Genomic DNA, 9,821 nt, shown 5'->3' with positions numbered 1-9,821 from the left:
ATCACTTAGACAAAGCACGGCTAATGCTTCTAGCATATGTAAAAAGAAATTAGCGAACGTCTGCATGGACGCTGCATCGCATGGACTATTTTGCACATTTGATCGCTGTATCCAAATCTCATTTTAGCAATTGCTTTTGACGCTCTATCTCATTATGGCATCGTTTGAGCGTGCTATTGAAATGACGCGTTGCTGTTTCTAAGGGCTGATTCACACGAACTGCAACCTCACCACATCGCAGCGACAAAACGTGGACCAGTAGTGATTGTCATGTGTTCGATATCGCACAAGTTCCAATTCAGCGGCAAAATGTGGTCCGTGTGAATGAAACTGAGATTCATTTTTATACAAATCATATTATCGCATGTATTGACCATATCTTAACCACTCGACTACTTTTTGTCGCTGTTTTATTTGTAGTACGTGTAAAAAAACCTTAAAGCAACTAAATTACTGATCGCTACTATTAAATGTATCGTGTGTGATGTAACCCTACATACATACATTATGAAAATAGTTAAAACACACGAATGTCACATGTCTGGGCCCTTATTCTGTATGATAGTGTAAACGCGTAACGCGGCCGTGTCATGTTATCTTCGAGAAATGTGCGTAGAATGGTATTCTGTAAGCCAAATTTCTATAGTCCTAAACATGGCGCGTTGTGTTCCGTGCTTGTTACGCACTGTTAAAATAACGTGCGGGATAGAGAATAAGGCCCCTGAGGTCACATGATGTAAATAAAAGGAACAATATCGAAACAGCTCATGCGTGACATTTCTCAAGCGTTAATTGGCGTTGTTTAAGTATTATATATTAATATAATTTACTAACTTTTGTTCGTGGCTTCGCCCGCGTCTATAAGTTGTTCCGGGATAAAAGTCCCGCTATATACATATTTTGTCGGGATAGTCTTATATTTCAGAATTCCTTTCCAGGGTCTCAAACTATCCCGAAGTCAAAAATTTTAGAAATCCGTTCGGTATTTTTCAGTTTATTGCGTTTAGACAGAGAAGCAGAAGCGACAGGGAAATTTGTTTTATAATAAGTAATATGTAAAGATTGGTAACACTAAATATATTTTAACTATAATTCTTTTTAGTTTTTACATGTCAGTATTCACGAAAATTTTCTTCATCTTCCAAAAACATTTCTTTCACACAGTATCGTAACTAGCATTTTATGCATCTGAAGATTTTTTTTCCGTTTTTGATATCGTCATTTCTGCGCCCTGTCTATGCCCTTCAAGGTCTACCCAGTATGCCGGGACACTGCTGACACTGTAACATCAACATAAATAACATTTCAAAAATTTAAAATCTCAAATTTGCGGTGCGTACAATGTTGAATGAAGTATGATTCACGAGCGTATTCATCGCTGTATAACCGGACGGTAGTAAATATAAAGCCAGGGCTAAAGAAACATTGTAATATTTAAAGTTTTCGCAAGCGAAACTGCGAGTTCCCGCTGCGCTGTTTTTGTTTTCCACTAAAATCTAAATAAAAGTGTATTTTACTTTACTTTTTGCGGATGTTGTTGCGTGTTTTTAAGGCGTTATTATTCTTTATTATTTTAATACAGTGTATTTTCTGCAAACGGATTTATTTTGTCAGCTTTAAACAGACTTATGGCTGTACAGAACTTACCGAGTACCTTCTCTATGAAGTCGCTAAATAGGAATTATATTGTATCACAATTAGAGGAACATCTGACCGAATTGGTTAATGTACCTATAGTGATCTAAGTATGTACTTGTGGGAGCGTATGCTGACAGTATTTTGAAGTCCAAGAGTAACTATCGAAGTGTAGAGTGAAGTGAAGAACAGCGATGAATAAGTACTTAGATGATAGCTTAGCGAAGCAAGAACAGTAAGGATAGATGACTTTAGAAAGAAAAAAATAGCGACAGAAATTAAGTATATAATATACACGTTATGTACAATACAAGGTAACGCTAACAATGTATAAGGTAAAGAATATCCGATTGTATTTTTATCTTCATTGTCTATTTAAATTTCTGCATCAGTTCCTAAAGTAATGTATACACTTATTTCAGTAATTTTATATGTTCGGTGCTAGACTTGACGTCGCCAAATGTATTCCATACCTGTCTTTATCTAACAAAGCACTCACTTAAAGAAACGTGAAATATTGTAAAATAAAAAGCACTTGAGAAAAGAATCCCTCTTTGATGTCGAAATAAGCGTTCTTGAGAATATTGTGCCGGCAAATAAATGTTTCCGCAAAAAGATAAATACACATGAACTGTCATGTAAATAAATATATTAACGTCACAATATAATCTTGTTGTCACGCTTGGATTCCCCGTATTACGAGTATCAGAGATTACAAAGAATTTTGATGTTCCAACATCAATGGGATCAAGAATTTGCGGTCACACAAACGTCTAACCTGACGCTGGGTTCGATGATGTAATATTTATTCACTGTTAGGTACAACTCTACTGCACTAGACATTAATTTGAAACACGTTTCGAAAGAAAAAGGTTACTAAAACTATATATTTTTAACTGACTTCAAAAAAAGGAGAAGGTTCTTAATTCGACTCGTAATTTTTATTAGGCACTGACTCCAAAATTGCTAACCAGTATGTATGTAGGTAATATTAATTAATAAACAGATAATAAGATATTTGCATTATCCAAGTCATGTTGCATTGTATTTGTAAAAAAACATAACAGAAAATGCTGCAGTATTTTGAGTATTAAGTACTTATCTATATTCTTAAAATAATTAATTTCATTGTGTTTGCTAGTCAAAACTGTAGATGGCTAAATTATTTATGAATATCATGTTTTACATACGAATAAATTCATAAGCTACCACTTAGACTACATATTCCGATGTTCCCATGCAAATTGAGCTCAGGCCCACTGATTACAATTAATTGCGCGGTATATATTACGAGTATCAAATGAATATGTGGCACATAATGTGAGATGTGTTTTGCCGCATGGACGCCAAAGACAGATGCTTACAATTCATATTCCTACCTTCCAAGATCCTAGTCGTGTATCGTGAGTCGTATCTACAACTGTATGTCGGGCCTAAGACATTCAAACCTAAATATCCATGTTCTCATAGATTACATACATCAGATAAACTTTTATCACGGTGTAGGTGCCTATCTAAATTATAACCCATGGCCTCAGTGGCGGCATTAATGGAAGCGAGGCCCCACGCGAAAGCAAAAAAAGACGAGGCCCCGGGCGGTGGAAAAATAAATTTCTCCGCTTTTAAAAATTTCGTTGGAGGGATCATAAAAAAGGTCATCCAAGACACCTCAGAAGGCTCCTGTAAGTGCGAGGCCCCGGGCGATTATCCAGTTCGCCTTCCCCTAAGGCCGCCTCTTCATGGTCTTCCGATTCACGGGTAGTCAGTAGTCATCCTCTGCGCTGTAGAGACGGTCTTCCAGATTTAACTATTCTGCCGTCATAACAATCAAAGACGTATGAACATTTCTTTCTCAAAATCGAGTTAAAAACATATTCGGAATCAGTAAAAAAGACGAATCAAACATATATTATGTTGAAACGACCTTTTTCCTTATGAGAGTACAATTTGATAATCAATGTCCTTTTTCCTTCTGACAGCAGTAGGTATAAGGTTTGAAAATTATAATTAGTTTACAGTTTAATACCTCAAAATGACAGTCATTTTGAGGGATTTTTGTATTCCTATTTATTTAAGAAGCTGTGTAATTTCTAACTATATCAATCTTATAGTTAATACAAATTTTATTTAATACATAACATTGCTTAGCTTCTTAGTAGTCTATGTGCATGCACATATATAATTTTTTGAGAGACTAGACATCCAACACATCGTTTTAAATCGACAAGAAGCATAGATACAAGTACACAAGTATTGGTACAAAGACGCGTATTGAATGCTTATTTCTAACCAACCGACAGAGCCTTTGAGCAAGGGAAATAACAGGTACCTACACGTCCAATTACACAACAAAGTAATTCTCTGCAATTAACGCGAGTAATTCTCGAGGGAGCAAAAATAAATTAAATGTACTCAGCCTAAGGATACGACGTGCGTACGTTACGTACCTTCTAATTATACGTACATTTGTATTATCATTAGCTTACCTAAATACAAAATCTGGCAATTGATGTATTTTTGTTGAGTAAAAATAAAATCTTTTAAATTTCTCTCTCGTATCCTCATTCTAACTTCGTATGGATGAAAAAAGCAATGAATGATTCTAAAAATGAGAAGCATTTATTAGCGCATTTGTTCAGGCGTTCAAAAATGTACACCTTAAATGATAATAATTTAAAAATATATAAATAATAGTCTCCTCTCAGTAGTAGAGGAGGCCCGTGCTCAGCAGTGGGCAAGTATATAATACAGGTGTTTGGGGGTGCTCTGGTGTAGTGTGTGTGCTAAGAGTCCGGGTTCACACAATAAAGACACTCCTTCACATAAAACTAATATTTATTATTAGCACTAGTAACACTACAGTCTACAGTTTATAATTACTAAGAAGTTGCACTTGTTTACCTCTATACCTTACTCGCTCTGATGCACTTATACGCACTGTTCTTCCTTCACTACTCGCTCTGATTTACATGGTTGCTTTGGATTCCCGAACTGACGAGGCATGATTCCCCAACCCTTATACATATGGGTCGGAGAATCTTGACATCGCGATGTACAAAATTAAAGAAATTGTACAGCGCCATCTATTGCCCTAATTTATAACTACCGTACGTCATTACTTATTACAACGCCATCTTTTAGTTTTCGATGGATTAAATTGTCTATTTTATTAATTGATCTTTGAACATGCCGCCCACCAAGACCATTTAGTGACGAAATGGTCTTCACAATTCAAATGTTGGACTCCGCCCACCATGGCAATATAAATGTACTACATTACATTTGTACTTATCAATGAGCGAATATAAACAAGTATGACAATATCCTAAATAAACTTAACTTAATGACAACTAAATTAGCATTGATTTGGTTACAAATACAGAAAACCTTAACTAATACTTATTATCTAATTACAAATAATTCTAACTTAGTAATAACAGTCACTCATTAGCAGGTAAAATACATAGTTTGGACGTAGGTCGTTTGATGATTGACGACTTGGTGCGTAATGTAACCACACGAGTAATTTGATCTTGCCCTGGGTGTTTTTCTAGTATTCGACCTAACAACCATCGACTAGGTGGTAAGTCGTCTTCCTTAATTAGTACTATATCTCCTATGTTTGGTTCTGGGACTTTGTTAGTCCATTTATATCTGTGTAAGAGATTTGTTAAATATTCATTACTCCAACGTCGCCAAAAGCTTTGATACATTTTTGAAGTAACTGCCATCTACTAAGTGAATTGATCTTCGAACTTTCATAATTAGGATCAGGCACTGCAACTAATGGTTCGCCTATTAGAAAATGTCCTGGTGTTAATGGAAGAGGTTCAATCACGTCGGTGTTGTCCATGACCGTTATTGGTCTAGAGTTTAAACAAGCTTCTATTTGGTTAAGCAGTGTGGTCATTTCTTCAAACGTGAGCATTGAATCACCAATAACTCGCTTGAGGTGAAATTTTGTCGATTTTATGCCCGCTTCCCAAAGACCTCCAAAGTTGGGCGCGTGAGGCGGGATAAAGTGCCATTCTGTGCCATGGGTTGCTAATTCCGCAGCAGCCGACTTGTGAGCTGCCTTAACTAATTGTTTAAGTTCCTTGGAGGCACCTACGAACGTTGTGCCATTATCACTCCATAAATGGGAACAATGACCGCGCCTGGACACGAACCTTCTGAAGGCTGCTAAAAATGCTTGAGTACTCATGTCGCTAACTAATTCTAAGTGTATAGCACGTGTGGACATACATACAAATAGACAAATATAACCTTTGTAGGAATGATTTCCTCTTCCTTTACTTGTTCTTATATTGATGGGTCCCGCGTAGTCTACTCCGCTGTTACTAAATGCTCTAGCTGGAGTACAACGAACTGATGGTAAAGATCCCATAAACTGCGTTCGAATTTTTGCATTTTGTCGGACACACTTTACACACTTATTTATGTGTTGCTTGACAATACTTTTGCTTTTATAATCCAATAAGCTGTCCTTAAATAATTTAATGTTAGTTGAATACCTCCATGTAACGTAGCCTTATGCGCATCTGCCACTATCAAATTTGTCAAATGTGAGTTGTGAGGTAAAATTATAGGGTGTTTCGTTTGTTCATCTAATTGTGACTTTTCTAACCTTCCTGTAGCTCTGATTAATCCCTTTTCATCGAGATAGGGACCTAATGCACTTATCTTGCTTCCTTTTAACTTGAACTCTTTATTGTTCTTTTGCAGTTGCGTATATTCTTCCCAAAATTCCTGCTTCTGAACTTTTCGTATGCAACACAATAACGCTTCGTCTATCTCGGTTTTGCTTAAGTCTAATTTATTGTATTCTTTTCATTTATAAAACCGTCGACAGTATGCTATGACTCGTATCAACCTCTGTAATGATGAATATCGTTGTATAATGCTATCATCTTCAGTTTTATTAAGATGTACCTTTATAGCTTCTTCCAGATCAACTTTTAGATCGTTTGGTCTTTTGTATATTATCGTCTTTTTCTTTAAGAAGTGAAGGACCTGAAAACCAAAGCGTATTCTCTGGTAACGAGGCCGGTTGAACTCCTCTTGAAGCACAATCTGCAGGATTTTCTTTGGATGACACATGATACCATTGAGACGAGTCTAGTGTTGTTAATATCTCGGAGACTCGATTTGCTACGAAGGTCTTCCATCTACTGGGGTGGCTACTTAGCCATGCAAGAACTACTGTTGAATCAGTCCATGCCCTTATCTTATTCTTTCTTTATTCTTAGTATTTCACCTGCTTCGGCTAACAATTTTGCTAGCAGTACTGCACCACATAGCTCTAAGCGTGGAATGCTAACTTGCTTGATCGGCGCAACTCTTGTTCTGGATGTTAACAATGAGACATGTATCTTGCCATCATCATCTACTATTCTTACATAAATCACAGCAGCATACGCTAATTTTGATGCGTCACAAAATCCATGGAGTTCTATGTCAGCAGTATCTTTCTTTATATGTAACCATCGTGGAATACGAACTTCAGATAATTTTGGTAACTGATTTCGATAATCGTCCCAACTTTCCTTTAAATCTGCTGAAATGGGTTCGTCCCAATCGACACCTGCCAACCATAACTTTTGAATAAAGATTTTTGCAACTATCACACTCGGTGCAATCCATCCCAGTGGGTCATATAACCGGGCGATTGTAGACATAATTGACCTTTTTGTTTCTGGTTCACTCTTCTTGGGTAAATTCACAGAATATCTAAAATTATCATCGCAACGGTCCCATGTAAGACCTAATATTTTCGTAATGTCGTCTATTTTAATTTCTTTACTGAACTTTTCTGTGTTCTTTTCTATGTTGTCTTTCTGCCCATATAACTCTTGTTTATTACTTTGTGTTAGGAAGTATGACAATAATTCTTCATTGTTACTGTTCCATTTTTGTAGCTGAAATCCACCTCTTAAAAGTAAATCGTTCATCTCTTTATAAAGTGAGGCTCCTTCCTTAGTGTCAAAACATCCAGTCATTAAGTCATCCATGTAGAATGATTCTTTTACTTGTGGTGCGGCTATTGGGTAATCCTTTGCTTCATCATCACTTAATTGTTGTAATGCCCTAACCGCTAAGTAAGGTGCTGAAGCAGTACCAAATGTGACTGTCATTAATTCAAATTCCTTAATTTTATCTTCAGGATTATCGCGCCACACAATGCGTTGAAATTTAGCATCTTGTTCTGCTATCCGAACTTGACGATACATTTTGACAATGTCCGCCACCATAACAATTGGATAGATTCTCCATCGAAAAACTAAATGTCTTAAATCTGGCTGCAATTTAGGACCTACCATTAAACAATCGTTTAATGAAACCCCTCGCTTATTCTTGCTGGAAGCATTAAATACTACTCGAACCTTTGAGGTTGATTTATCCATTCGTACAACAGCATGATGGGGTAAATATACTGCTTCGTGTGCCTTTTCGTCCTTTTCTTCAACTGTTCGCATGTGCCCTAGTTGTAAATATTCGTTAATCACTTTCTTATAACTGGCCTTGAGTTCCAAGTCTTTCGAGAGTCTTTTTTCCAATGATTTGAACTTAGCTATTGCTATCTCCAATGATCCATTGTTTTGACATTGGGCAAAATCTTCTCGGAAGGGTAAATTTACAATATATCGCCCTTCCGGTGTTCTATTTGTTGTCCTTTTGAAAATCTCTTCACAGGCTTGTTCTTCTTCTGACCCTGTTGATCTTGGTAATTGTTCCTCTAATTCCCAAAATTTCTTTAAAATGTCTTCTTCTGCTCTAGTATGCAATACTGAAATAACGTTCGAATTTTCTTTATCTTCGCTTGACCTCTCATTGACAGTGCCTGATATTATCCATCCGAGCTTCGTACTTTGAGCAATAAAGTTTCCGTTTGGACTCCTCTTCATGCCTTCTTTTAGTATGTGGTTGTACACATTGGCTCCAAACAACATATCAATTTTGTTCGGAATGTTGAACTCCGGATCTGCCAAAGATAAACCATTTATTTCTATCCAATCAAATGGCTCTAATTTCCTTTCAGGCAGACATGACGTGATATTTTTCAACACGTAGGCTTCAATTTGCAGTTCAAAGTTCATGTCGACTCTTGATCTTATTGTGATTGTAACCATGTATCTCGATTTCATACAGTGTTCTCCTCCCAAACCCGTAATAATACCATTTGCAGGGTTTTTCTTTAGACGTAATAATTGAACTGCTGCTTCCGTTATAAAACAAGCTTGTGACCCTTGATCAACCAAAGCTCTTAGTGTTGAATGATTTCCTAATCCTGACTCGGCATGCACTAACGCTGTGGCTAATAAAACTTGTCTGGGCCTGAAGGTCTTGCGAGTCGCATAGCACGAAACTATTGGAGACTTTGCTGTATCAGATTCATTTTTTCTTTGCTCTGATGTATCAGTTGGTGAATGCAGTAGAGAATGGTGCCTTTTGTTACATATTTTACAACGAGCTGGGTTTCTACAGGAGTATGCACTGTGATTACTGCCCAAACAATTAAAACATATAGATTTTTACTGACGAAATCGCGTCGTACTGCATAATCCTCGTTTGCAAACTTTTTACAAAAGCAAAGTTTGTGCTTGTCATTGCAGAATTCGCATAACCTATTTGTGGCTATTAATACTTTCGTATATGGACGGTTGGAGTCAGCAGTTGCATGTTGCGTTTGTACTTTCTTAAATTCTATATTTTCGAATGCACGAAAACGACTTTCCATAAATTCTTTTAACTGATCTAATGTAGGTAAATCGTTCGATTGATCATCAGCGGTTTTCAGTTCCCATTGCTTACGCGTTTCAGTATCTAACTTAAACGATATTAGGTGAATGATCATGATATCCCATGTGGTTACATCAACACCAATATTTTTTAATGCGTCCAAACAGTCATTGGTGGTGTCTAATAAATCTTTTATAGCAGACGCCGATTCAGCATTCATTCGCTTTTGACTGAATAACCGTTTGAGAATGCAATTGGCTAAATATTTTTTGTTGTTATAACGCTTTTCTAATAACGACCAACAACGACTGTAATTGGCGCTCGTAACAGGAGTGTTTCTTAAAAGCTTTTCTGCTTCGCCTACTAAATGCGTTTTTAAATAGTGTAACTTTTGTACATCATCTAAACTATTATCATTGTGTACTAATGAAGTAAATAAATCACGA

At 36.6% G+C, this 9,821-nt stretch overlaps 1 long non-coding RNA gene across 1 annotated transcript; it reads right to left on the bottom strand.

The window, feature by feature from the left end:
* Window positions 1–1,056: 1,056 nt before the first annotated feature.
* LOC119189091 lies at window positions 1,057–4,580 on the bottom strand. The gene is made up of 2 exons (XR_005112241.1): window positions 4,537–4,580; window positions 1,057–1,280 (listed from the first exon to the last, which is right to left on the bottom strand). It is a non-coding gene; the product is annotated as an uncharacterized LOC119189091 (long non-coding RNA).
* Window positions 4,581–9,821: the final 5,241 nt, after the last annotated feature.

This window comes from Manduca sexta, chromosome 12 (genome assembly GCF_014839805.1).
Source record: "Manduca sexta isolate Smith_Timp_Sample1 chromosome 12, JHU_Msex_v1.0, whole genome shotgun sequence".
Lineage (NCBI taxonomy): Eukaryota > Metazoa > Arthropoda > Insecta > Lepidoptera > Sphingidae > Manduca > Manduca sexta.
Note: the sequence above shows the minus strand (reverse complement) of the source record. Positions and strands in the feature narration are given on the sequence as shown.